General features: G+C 44.1%; 1 protein-coding gene across 3 annotated transcripts in view; it reads right to left on the bottom strand.

Moving 5' to 3' along the window:
- Positions 1-8,958, bottom strand: part of Brinp2 (BMP/retinoic acid inducible neural specific 2) — a 103,447-nt gene extending 94,489 nt beyond the window's left edge. The window contains exon 1 of one of the 3 annotated variants that reach the window (XM_048421374.3): positions 8,139-8,958. The gene's annotated coding sequence lies outside the window, so the exon portion shown is untranslated. Of the gene's footprint in view, positions 1-6,515; positions 6,768-8,138 lie in introns of those variants that run through there. The other 2 variants (XM_085688037.2, XM_085688038.2) reach the window with 2 other exon arrangements.
- Between the last annotated feature and the right edge of the window lie 4,298 nt (positions 8,959-13,256).

Genomic DNA, 13,256 nt, shown 5'->3' with positions numbered 1-13,256 from the left:
GCACACACTCTTAACCACAGAGTCATCTCTCCAGCCCTAGTCATCTCACTTCTCTGAAATTCCAATGATGTGGGAAGTCCTTCTATGTATGTGTTGTTGGTTAATGAATAAAGAAGCTGCTGTGGCTTGTGATAGGGCAGAGTAGAGCTAAGTGGAAAAACTAAACTGAATGCTGGGAGAAAGAAGGTGGAGTCAATGAGAAGCCATGGAACCACCACAGGAGACAGACGCCTCCACCAGAGCCTGCTGAAACTTTGCCAGTAGACCACGACCTTACGGTGATGCACAGATTAATGGAGATGGGTAAGTTTAGGATATAAGAGCTAGCTAGAAATATGCTTAAGCTATTGACTAAGTATTGAAAATAATATAGTTTCTGTATGATTATTTCAGGTCTGAGCAGCTGAGAAAACAAACAAGCAGCCTCTGCCAACATTCCAATTTGTTTTATAAGACAGAAAGGATAAACTTAGTGTTGAGGATCACTGTGATACGTAAATGAGTTGATGCATAAAAGTCTCCAGTTCAGGGTCTGACACATAAATGCTATAAAAGTGTTAGCCACTATCAGCAATGTCCATATGAGCCTTAGTGCCACAATTTCCATCCAGAATGAGATGAGAAGGCTTTGGTGACTGCTGGCCTCTGCTTCATCTATTATGCTGCAGGACAGGGCTTGCTTTCCAATAATATGCTCCCTGTATTCAATATTTCCTAAGAACTGTGTCTTAAAACCCCCATCTCAGCCCCACTGTCTGAGCCACATAACCAAATCATTACATTGTTGTGAATATAGTAAGAGCGAAGATTTGAGCGAGAAGTGTAGGAGTGTAGAGGAAGAAGCAATTAATTCTGTCCCAGAGTCTCAGAGAAGCCTTCACAGAGGAGATAATGTTTACAGAGTCTTGAAGCTCAGTCACCCCTCAGGAAGCAGAGACTAGGACAGCAGAGGGAGGGCACTGCCAGAGAAGAAGATGGCACTCTAAGAGCCAGAATGCTGGGGCTTCAGTGCAAGCTGCAGTCAAAACGGCGAGAGGACAGGGCCACAAAGAGGCCGAGGACTAGCTCATGAAGGAGCTGTTTGTCAGGCTAAGAAATTTGGTTTTCATTCCGGTGCTCGTGGGGAGCCCAGGAGAATTGCAATGATCGGAGAGGCCATAATCAAATTTACCATGTTGAAATATCACTCTGGCTGCAAGGAGGAAACAGACTTGGTTAGCCCTCTAGGCAAGAAACAGGGAGAGCAAACGTAGAAAGGTCCAGGCAAGAAGAAAGAGCGTCTGACTTCAGAGTAGAAGGAGGGGCCACAAGGAGTACAGGGCTTCCAGAAATCACTAGAGACACACTTTTCCCATGGTTGCTGATAGATTGGATGTGGGTAGAGAAGCAGTGTGAGAGAAAATAAAGGGTCAGCATAATTCATCTTTTCATTTTGGGGGGGTTGTTGTTGTTGGTGGTGGTGTGTGTATGGTGTTGTAGGTATAAGTGTATGTGGTGTGTACATGTAAGTGTAGAGGTATGCAGGCCCATGTGTTCACATGCAAAGACTCAGAATAGGCTGTCTAATATCTCCTTTCATTGCTCCCTGCCTTATTGCCTTGAGACAGGGTCTATCACTCAACCAGAAACTTGTCATTTCAGATAGGATGGCTGGTTTGTGAGGCCTCCACATCTTCCTGCCTCCATTTCTCAATACTGCATTTATAGATGCAAGTAGCTACGTTGGGTTGCTTTTGAAAGTTTGTTTTTGACATGGGTGCTCGGGATTTGAACTCAGGTCCTCAAACTTGCAAAGCAAGCTCTCTTACCCAAAGAAGCATCTCCCTAGCTGTTGTTTTATGAAGCAGAGTCTTGCTAGCCTTGGCTGGCCTGAAGAGCATTGTGTAGAAGAGGTTGGCCTTGAATTTGCATTGACTTTTCTGCCTCCCCATCCCCAGTGCCAGAATTACAGACGTGTTCCATTAAGTCCAGCTCCATATTTCTTTATCGTGTCTCTGGAGGTCTGATTGTGTCATTTACTGAAGCAGGTATCTGGGGAAAGAAATGCCTGAATCTAGTTTGGGGTACTCAAACCATGAGAGTATCAAGCCAGAGATCTTTAGCAGAAAATGGGCATAACATTCGTTAAATGTCTACAATGTACTGGAGCTATATTTGGTATTCTGCCCTATTTCACATTGAGAACAAACCCCTAAGAAGGGGGACACAATTGTGTTTACAGGTGCTGAGACAAGGCTGTGAGAGGTAGTAATGTCTCTTTCATGTGGTTCCTATTTAAGAACTGCCAGCAAGACTGAACAAATAACACATAAAGAGAAGGAGTAGAAAATAGAGTCATAAGGGTAGTTTAAAGATAGATCATGGAAAACATAGGAAGAAGATAATATTTCCCCCTGGGGTGTTGTGTGAATCAGGTGAAATATAACTTGGGAAAACATTTTCACAAATGATAGAAGGCTAAATAGATATGACAAGTTCTAGGCATGTCCAAACCTTATCTCAATGACTAACAATGCCAACATAATATTGATGAAGGGGTTCTAGTATTCTACTCTGTAATTAACAAATAAAATTTGATCCTTGTGTCTTCCCATTTTAATTGATAGTTTAATAAATAATCTTTAAAACATAGCAATGGCTTTTCTCCCTACTACACTAAAATATATCTGTTTTGAAAAAATAAAAAACTCGTGGGTGGGGAGGTCATGTGGTATAGAGATAAGAGTGAGGGAACACTTTGGAAGAGACCCTGGAGGTCACTCAGCTATTTCTACCGCCACCACTTTAAAAGAGAAAGGAAGAAGTAAAAGAAAAAGGCTGAAACCATGAGGCCTCTCACCAACTCGCTCTGGGCATGTGAGCTGGGAGCTGCATCGGTTTGCAAAGGCTTCTGGGGCGCTGAGTCACAGTAAGCTAGGTCCCTCCTCAAATAAATATAGGCCATGTAAGCTATTTGTGTTCCTTGCTTTTTAAATTTCAGAAATCCATGCCCGCAGGCTCCCTCTGGGCTGCTCTTGACCTCTCTCTCCAGGTTCTCTTTTTTTTTGTGTCTCTGGTTCCTCCTGTCTCAAGTTTTGCCCTTCCCCCTTCCCCATTAACCTGCCACTGCTCTGCAGGGCCTGGCCAACTCAGTCTAAAAGAAATGCAAGGCTTGTCACAGAAAAATCTAACTTTCTGGCATCTATATTAAAAACTTAAAAAAAAAGAAATGAGTAAAACTAGCAGGATTTTATTTAACCCAACATATCTGAAATATTATATCATTTTAACCTGAAGTCAGTATAAAACTAGTGATATTTTTACATTGCTTTTGTTTGTACATGTGGGGTGTTTTGGTCTTTGAAACAGGGTCTCTTATATCCCTTTCAGGTCTCCTACTTTCTATATAGTAGAGGATGACCTTGAACTTCTGTTTCCCATGCTCCCATCTCCTAAGTAGTAAGGTTGAGAGGTGTGTATCACTGTGTCTGGTTTATGTGGTGCTAGTAATAAAAACTAGGGCTTTAAGCATGCTAGGCAAGCAATATTGCAATATTAACAATGAGTCACGTACCTAGTCCCTTATATGTTTTTTTTAAAAAAAGTGAATCTTTATAATCCAAGGTGCATTTTGCAATCTCAACATATATTTCAAGAGCTCCTGAGCTACCTGTAGAGTTCTTTGGTAGATTTCTGCCTGCTTTGGGTTCTCACTTTACCCAGTCCAGTGACCCAGGTGTTTTAGCATTGCAAGTGAGTTTCAGAAAAATAAATAATGGGATTGGACCAGCCATTGAAGGTCACAGGCTGTGGTGATGGTGTTCTACATTCTCCGTATATCAGAGAAATTATATGAAGAAAACCAACTCGCACCCACATGTTCAGAGAAGGCTAGCCCACTGCAGCCTTCATAGCTGAGCCTTCTGACACTTCCCTTTCAAACAGAACAGGGTTTCCTCCAAAACTAGGAACCACATATGATGTGCCTTGGGCTCTACCTCAACCCCCAAAATTGCACTGGATGCTTCCATAAGTAGAGAAGATGCCCTACTCGCAGTCCAGCTACATGGTCCTTAGCACAAGGACGCGTGCTGATAGACAGACACAAGCAGAATTAAGAGTAGGATCTTCAAAAGAGTTAATGTCTCTTACGATCTGATCTCTTACGATCTGATCCCTGATTGCACTCCTGGGTCAAAGTAAATAAAGAGACTGGGCTCCTAGAGAATTTCCTCCAGACCACACAGAAAGTACAGTGTGAATTGTGGCAAGCCATTCCCTTCTCATTCCCAGTGGAAGCTTTCTGTATTCTAGGAATAGAGCTATTCACACAGTGACATGCAGCCTGCATGATGCTTCAAACCAAGATCGCTGTGCAGCTAGTCCTCTCGCAAGACCCATGCTGTTCTCGATCTTTTCTCTGGGAGAGAGATCTTTTACTCCTGGAATAAGTGTGTATGTCTAGCTGGCTGGAACCTTCTCCAGGTATACAGCAGCAGCCCTTAGACTTCTCTCGGCATTGCCCAGGCTGACACCATGCCTCTCCCCCTTCCTTGCTCTGCTGAACAATCACAGGACCTCGTGGTACAGCTGCGGGCAATACCACTCCCCACCCCCTCCTGCTTTTTTGTGGTCTCCTCCTTTGTGACTGCTACAGCATATGTTTTATTAAAAGAGGAAGAGAAGAGGAGACAAGAGGTTATGTACATGGGCATGCTCAAGAATTTTAAGATTGAAAATCTTCTGCTCAGTGCTAAATGCCTAAGGGCTTTGGCATTTTGCCGGCTCCAAGTAAACCCCAAGAGGAACATTTGGGTGGGGAAATAGGAAATGGAGGAAAATCAAAGCTCTCTCTTAAGAGATTCTGATTCTAAGATACAAGATTTTTCTCGTGTTCTCTTGAAATTTGCCTGCTTTCTCCACCATCCTTATTCAAATTTTCGGGTGGGAAGTGAATGGGATCTCTGACATCGAGTAACTGTTTTCCTGTTGTGTAAGGATTAGACCTGAGAGTGAATGGGAAGTCAGGTAACATTTTTGATGCCTAATGAGATACCCAACTTCACAGCCCTCTGGTAGGCTCTTGGGCCAACTTCTTGTAGGCTATACATGTTTAATATAATAAGACTTCCGGATTTCCAAAGGAGATGTGGCCCCAAAGAACCATGCAAACCATGGCATTTCCAGCCTCTTACCTGTGCCACAGTGAGTTTCTCTGCCAACAGGAACCCTTCATCCCCTCTGCCTACCCAAAAATATTCCACTCCAACTCTCAAAGCTCAATTCTAATTCTCCTTTCTTGGAATACTGATAGCTCTTATTATCAGTGCAGATCAATGGTCAATTAATAAGGTCAGAATTTTGACTTCTTTTGTATTGAGCTTCTGTTTAGAACTTACGCCGTCATTTACCTTTGCCCAGATATAGGTCTGTTTTCCCAAGTAGACTACAAAATCATGGAAGACAAAGTTGTCTAAGGTTTTTGTCCCTCACTACCCAGACATACTGCCAGAGAAGGAACCCAGATCACACCATAGCTTCCCAGCCTTGTAAAGTATAAAGTAGCCAAGTCAGAGCCCAGTCACTGAGATGAGACTGTGCCTTAGAAGAAGACTTAGAAGAAGACTGAGGCTGGTGAAGGAGCAGTAATACCCAGACCCATCCAAACTTCCCCTACTGCTGCGTGACTGAGGGAAGACATATCTTCTCCTAGGGTGCTCTCTCTCCCCTTTCCAAGTAGGAGGCTGAAACCATTTAGCTCTACGTCTTAGACCAATGAGACAATAAGCCATATGAGAATTAATTAGAGGACTTCTGTAAATCCTCCCAGCTCTTTGGAAAAGGGGGGCCTTTATAAAATGGATACAAGGACTTATTATTTAAGGAAAAGAATCGAGCCTCCAGAAATAAAACCACACTGCGTTTGTTTAAACACCAGTCAGGAACCTGAACACTGAACATTCCAGTCAGCAGAAAGTGCGCACACGTCTACAGTTCCTTCAGATTACCTCTTGCTTGTGAGTGGAGAGGGATTCTGGAGCACTATCTCAGAGGGATATATCTTAGGTGGTGCTCCCCAGGTGCTAACCTGTACCTTGGGGAAGGGGATCAGGAGGAGCTGATGACGCATGGATGTTCTATGCCCTCTGGCTTAACTCAGTAAACAGCCTGTCGGGAGGCCAGATATGAACACTCAGAAGAGGATCCTGAGGTCCAAGGAGAGAAGATGTTTCCTGTCCTCAAAACCAGGCCAGCATAAGGAGAATAGATAGGGTCCTTTTGTCCTCCCCAGATCTTTCTTCCTCGATCTTCCTTGTTTCCACACTGTAGCACACACCACTCCATTCTGGGAGGAGAAAGTCAGCTCGGTTTTTTTTTTCTTTTCTTTTTTTTTTTTTTTTTTTGGTGGGGAGAGAGAAGTGAGAGGCAAGAATGCTTCTACCTTCCCCATGGCTACAACCCAGCCAGCTATCAACCCCTTTAAAAGCAGCTGCTTCCCAGCACTGAAGACTCTGGACCAACGTCTGCTCTCTTACCCTCAACACAGTCTCCGTGCTCTGCGTCTTTGCAATTCCTCTCCTTCCTCACAGAAGCCAAGCACGCACCTTTCCCCAGAGCAGGTGGCAGCTATGGTGCTGGTAAGATAGGATCCCAGTGGCAGCATTGCTTGGTCATGCCCTCACTGCTACAGAGCAGCTCAGCCCAGGTGAGAAGGAAGTCCAGAGGGCCACGGCATAAACAAATAACATACACATTACTGTGTAAAATCAAGAGGGAAAACACCAACTCCAGCATCACTTCGGCTGCTGGCTGATGTCATCAGACTGCCCCCCAGGGGACTGAGTAGAATTCTTTAGCTGCCTGGTTAATACTGGCGCTGCCTGTCTTCTAAGAGCATGGACGTGGGGTGAGGAAACGAAAGGTAACAACATGTACATGTTTAGGAAAAAAAAAACTGGGGAGCTATACTTGATTCAGCCTACATTTAATTCTTCTGATTGACCTAGGCCAACATAGCACTGTCCCCGTGGAATAAGGTCCAGACTATCTTTTATAATAGTTATTCTCTTATCACATATGCGCCCACTCAAAGCAACCAACTCCCCGGACAGGGGAGAACACACATGTGGTTCTTTACAGAGAGGTCTTCTCAACCATGTTCCAGTGCATCCAGCTGATTTTTAGTTAATATTTGACTTTAGTCTATATACCCTGGATAAATATGTACCATGCAGAAGCACTGCTTGGTGAAGAGAGAACTCCTCTGGGCTAGCACAGCAGTGCATAAGTTCAGTCTCCTACTGGGCAGGAACATTCCAGGCATCCAAGGCCTGGGCAGGGGCTCGGCAGGCATGCTTAGTGTTTCTGTGAGCTGCCAGCTTTCTGCATTTCCTGCATACAGCTGTGGAAACACACACACACACACACACACACACACACACACACACACACCCACCACAGGCAACATTCAACTGTGTACGAACAGGGAGAGCAATCTTATAGATGGCATCAGCAGACCCTTCCCTCCAGCACAGCAGCATCTCCCCCTTAGTGTCTCCAGGGCACTAAGAGGATCGACCCAATCAATAGGGGCTTCTGCTATACCACTCAAGGGAGAGTACGGGGTTCACTCTTAGGAATTATTTTTGTCTCTGGTTACATGTTCGTGGAAGAAACAGACTGGCCTCTCAATCATGCCACAGGGTTTTATGAACATGTGAACACAGATGTATTGTGCAACGCGATATCAGGTCTTCAGGGTCCTCTCCAAACACGCTGAGCCTCGTGCAGTTCTCTCCAGCATCACTAGGCAAGCAAAAGTCCTTGTCATTCTCTGCAATTATGGAGCCCGAATGCATTTTCCAAAGCTAATGGGAGTTGCGCTAACTTTGAGGACTTAAACCAGGCAAAACCAATATAGGTCAGGCAGAGTGCCCAAGCTCTGTGACAGCCATGCGACACCAGGAGGCAAAACCAGAGTCAGCTTACACCCAAAGTCCACTGCTAAGCTCCACCTGACAGAAACTAAGGGATGGAATGGGAATCATTCCTTTTGCTCGCAATTGCAGGCACCAGACAAGAGGGTTGAATGAGGACTCATCAAAATTACAACGAAAGGGAATACAGAAAACCCACGGCCCGGCCCCCTGCACTGTTACCTTGAATCCTTGCAAAAGCCCTTCTTGCTGTATCAGCTGCTCCCCAAACCACCAAGGACTGCGAGGAGACTCCTAAAAGGTGCCCGATTTTTGTGCAACATCTCCAGTGGCAGCCTTCCAAAGTTTTTACTTCATGATTTCTTGTAGTCTTTCTCCTTTGGGGAAATGCAAAGCCTCCCCCCTCAGCTTGAGAGAGGGAACGGATGTCTCTTTTCAAATTCTCCTGCTCTGGGCTTTGCTGTTGCCGCCGCCGCCGCCGCCGCCAACGTCGCCGCGGCAGTTAGACCACTTGCATGCTGCCTTGCCGCGGAGCGGCGAGCATCCCAGGAACCCACAGCATCTGTGAAGTGGGATCAGCGCTAGGCTGGGTCGCACGCGGCGTGGGAGAGGTGAGGAAAGTGGGAAGGCAACTGAGGAGTCCCCTGTCCCTCGACCGAGGTGAAACCAAGATCTTGCCCTTTTTTTCCAACTCTAAAGAGACTCACCCTCCCTGTCATCCGAAATCTGTGCCTTGCACATGAGCAGAAACCGTTCCTCAGGCGTCTGGGCTCCTTCGGCTGCCTGAGGACCTGCCGGTGTCCTCGGAGCGCGCGGCAGGTGCATTTCCCAAGTCCTTCCGAATCCGCCGAGCTCAGCGGAGGAACTGCTGGATGAGCCGCGAGCCGCTAGGCAGGCAGGCGGATTCCATCCTAAGGCTGCAGCTCGGCGCGTCCCCACTCCGACTCCGCGCTCTGTACCTAACCAGTGTCACCTGCAGACTCAGACACCAGATGAGTGTCTTAAGATAACAATGCTGCCCTGCCTGCCTCTCTCGTTCTTTCTTATGCACGTAGGTTAGCAGCCAATAGAACTCTGCTCCTCACTCTCCACAGACGCCCATTGGCTGAGCAGCTTGGCAGGGGGCGGGTTCTGAGGCCTACCGGCTATCTCCTTTGGCAGGCTGGGGTACCAGCTCTGTTAACCCTCCCAGCTTTGCAGCAGAGACTTTTTTCCCCCCTTTTCTTTCTTGCTTTCTTGTCCCCCCAACCCTCCCTCCGGCGAGGTTAAGAAAGCATTGGATAAATTCACGGCCGCGTGTAAGGTTGGAATGAGGGTTAAAGAGTGTCAAAAGGCTGAGGAACAGGAAGTAGACGGGGAACTAATTGCATTTTCTTTAATCTTCTGAGTTACAATTATCATTTGTCCCAGCCCATTTTGTTTGCTTGCTTAACCAGAACTCTCAGAGATGGGGACCCATTTGATCCATTTTCCTTCTAATTTGAGGTTTCATTTGGTTGTTCTGTGTTTATTAAGCCTCCTGAATTACTTAATTAGAAGTGAGCCCCCAAGTGAGAAATAGCGCGCGCGCGCCTACACACACACACACACACACACACACACACACACACACAGACATGCACTTCAAAGATACATGGAAAAGAGGGAGGCTAAAGACCGCGGGATCCTATAAGATGGGTAGGCAGAGTCTTAGGATGGCTGGACGGCTAAATTGAGATACCTCACGCCCCCACACCAGAACTGTTGGGACAATGGCAAAAGAACTTGAGGATTCTGGGGGAGACATTTAAAATGCCCTGAGTTAAAAAAAGGGGGGGGGAATTGTTTTGCCTGTGCTGTTTCCCTCCTGTGTGTCTCCCTTCACTCCAGTGGCTGTCGGGAAGAGGGACTCGGTTTTTAAAGGAAGACTAGAGAAAGGAGAACAGGACTAGCCTTGTTTCTGTGAAGCAGGTGCTGTTGCTGAGCCTGTGCGAATCGGGGGTGGGGGTGGGGGCCTTGAGGGAGGGAGAAGGGAAGGGAAAAGAGGAAAGAATGAGGGATAAAAATATTAACTTTGAGTTGAAGGGTGTGAATAACATATTTTTGATATTCTAATAAACGTGTGAAACTGAAATACGTTCTACTAACTGGTGAACTACACTAAATTTTGGCAAGAGCAGGGAAGAGTCATTGTTGAAGAAACATCCACTTCAACAGACCAGCTGGAAGTTGAAACTGGCAAGGGGATGCAGGGGGATTCCCATTAAGTCATGTGATGTGGGGCCATATAGAGGAAGATAGTGAGAAAGAGAGAGAAGGGTCTGGATTTAGTTTCCTTGTATTAAGAGCAAGAGTAGAGGTCATTTTGTAAAGAATTAGAAAAGAGCAGAGACCAGAGGTTTAATGTGTGCCAAAGCGGTATATCTGGGTTAGATAAAAAGTGTCCATTAGCTAGAAGTCCGAATGGGTGAGGAAAGCTGAGAAATAGCATCTTGCCTGCAAACGCTCATTCCCACCATTCCTGATTCCCACTTGCTTCCTCCTCTACATCCCAGTCAAGTTATTCCTTCTTCATGCTGCAGGTGTCTAAGCTATACAACACGCCGGAGACCCCCGATCTTCAACTAGGATAAAATATCTTACTAAAATGCTGAGAATCCAACTGCTTCTGCAATGCAGAGCTGGTTGTCCCTGAGATTCCTAGAGACAGGGGCCCACTGAACCTGTCCCAAGTAGGAACACAATGGAGGTCAGGGTTCTTGTGAAATGTTTTGCGGAAGAGAGAAAATAGTAAAATATCTGTAACTCACGTCAATGGAAAGAACGAAGTGCTAGAAACTCTGGGGGCAGGGGTTTTGGCGCTGATCACTGATTATGTGAAAATAAAGGAACTTGGCTATGTTTTCTTCTGTGGTGTCTTAAACCACCCAATGATATTTCAATGATGAAAACACACATTAAAAACTCAACATGAGTTCATCTGAAGAATATGTATACATTGATGTAATCACTGTTCACATCATTTCCAACATTACAAGAAGCAAATGATTGCTTCTTCTTAGTCAAAATCTTATACCCACCCAAAGAGAAGTGGTAGCCTATTGCTCATTCCCAAAGGATGGTATATTCTGAAAATATAAAGTATTAGTGAGTATAGTGGTTTGTGCCTTATTTTTTTTTCACTCATTATTGTCTTTGATACAGGAAGCTGATGACTATCTGAGCTGGTTCCATATTTTAATCTATTATTCATCAGAATGTTCCCATGTGTCTCTGTTGGTACACACACATTATCATTTCTTCTGTCAAGGAATGTAAATCACTAAATTTACTTTTTACACCTACAATGGAGACACTTATGTGGCAATGATTCAAAAGTCTACTTTCTGTCTGAAACAGTTACACACATAGTGGCAATGGTGAAAGTTATCACTATTAAATGATAACTAAATGTCTGAATGTGTGAGGCCCTTCACAAATATAATCTCATTTCTTTTTCATGAGCACCATACAAATTATGCATTATTATTATTATTGTTATTATTTTTATTGGTATTATTGTTGTTTAAATGCTACAAAGAAAAACATTGACTACAAGACACTGAATTCAGTGTCTGCACTGAATATGGCTATGCATTTGTGTGCGTGTTTGTGTGTGTGGATACATGTTCAGTGAACAGAGCTAAGAGAACAGGAAGTGTTGGAATTTCTTACTTCAACACGAGGCTGGAGGTTTATCTGAGGAGTTCAGAGAACCTGAGGAATGGAGAGTACTGTATATTGTGTGAACAGAAGGGCACAGGAGGAGTGAAAATGGGAAATAGGCTTTATTTTCATTGGTGTGTATATGTGTGAACACATATTTGGGGGAGATGATCAAGGAATGAGATATAGCACAGTGAACAAGAATCTAGGGGGATAAATAGTGTAAGAAATGGAAAATTCTTTGAATTTCCAAAGTACAGAAAATTGCAGAAAAGCTACAAAGGAATGAAGGAAGAAAGAGTTCATGAATTTCTGGTAACTGGGTGCTTGGGTACAGAACTGGCTGATAAGAAAAGCAATCAAAAAGGTATTAAAGAAGTGAAAAGAGGCCACTGACATTTAAATATAGAACAGTGGACCTCAGGAGAAAAGTCAGGCTTACAACTAACAAAACCTGGTATTTCGTAGTTTTAAATAGTATAAACACTTGCATATGTGTTGTCTATGGCTTGGGATGTGAATATAGACACTTGAGCTTATTGTTTTCATAAAACGTTAAAGACAAACTTGGTTCAAATTCCCTTTCAGAAGAGAATATGAAGAAGGCAGGCCTTGAGACACATCTGTTGTTTTACTATAGCACATTGCCTCTCCATGAAAGTGATGACTGAGACACACCCACATCTCCTCATCCCACTTAAATATAAGGCACTGCACAGAAGCCTGGTTTCTGTGAACTACAATTTCTATCCTCATCTCTAGGTATACGATTGCATCCATGTGTATGGGAACTAAGGCAAAATATGTTGTCCTTTTGTTCCCATAGACTCTATTGATAAACTCTTAAAAAGAAATCGAGATGTCAACATCTATCACTCCCAACTACAACATAGTAAGAGAACTCCATAGTGACTTATGGGAAGCCAGTCCTACAGTGCTTCACTTGTGCTTTCTAACACAATACTTGCTCTTTTCAAATTCAGGAAGACTTGAAACATTCTAATAGGTTTCATACTATTCAAAAGCAGGCGGCTATTCTTTTGGCCCGTGCTCTGATGAATGCTCAGGAAAAGATGAATGCTTGGTGTTTGCTGAATGATTGCTGCCATGTATGAAATATTGTTTTGCTTTAGCTGTACATGTTGTTTTAATAGATTGATCTCATTAAGCACTTGACTATTCTGTTGATCTTAGTTTCTTCATCTGTTGATGCATTTCTCTATGCTGGGGGAGAGGAAAAGATTTCATGGAGTTGCTTAGGGAGAGCAATGAAGATGGTTGGAAAGCCCATTAGCTGATATATCCTCTTCCACTAGCTCACAATGCCTTTGCAATGATTTTTTGGATATGTCAAGTTTAAGCACAAAACATGCATCAATTTATGAATTATTTTCTTCTTCTTTTTTCCTTTCATTCCTTAGTTGTGACCTTAAAAACATGGCTGGTTCAACTAGATTAAACTATTAGGTTCAATCTTGTAGACTGCGGAGGCACATGTTTTGTCATTTAAAGGGCACACATTTGCATGTATCAGTAAGTTGCACCATGTAGATTGGGACAGCAATCATTTCAAAGGTGGGATTCATGTGAGAAGGTGATGAATTCCGTTTCTAGAGTAGGAACTGAGCTAAGCACAGTCTTCAAGCCTTGGTGTTC

Source organism: Myodes glareolus, chromosome 5 (assembly GCF_982192425.1).
Source record: "Myodes glareolus chromosome 5, mMyoGla1.1, whole genome shotgun sequence".
Lineage (NCBI taxonomy): Eukaryota > Metazoa > Chordata > Mammalia > Rodentia > Cricetidae > Myodes > Myodes glareolus.
This window is presented reverse-complemented; position numbering and strand designations above follow the sequence as displayed.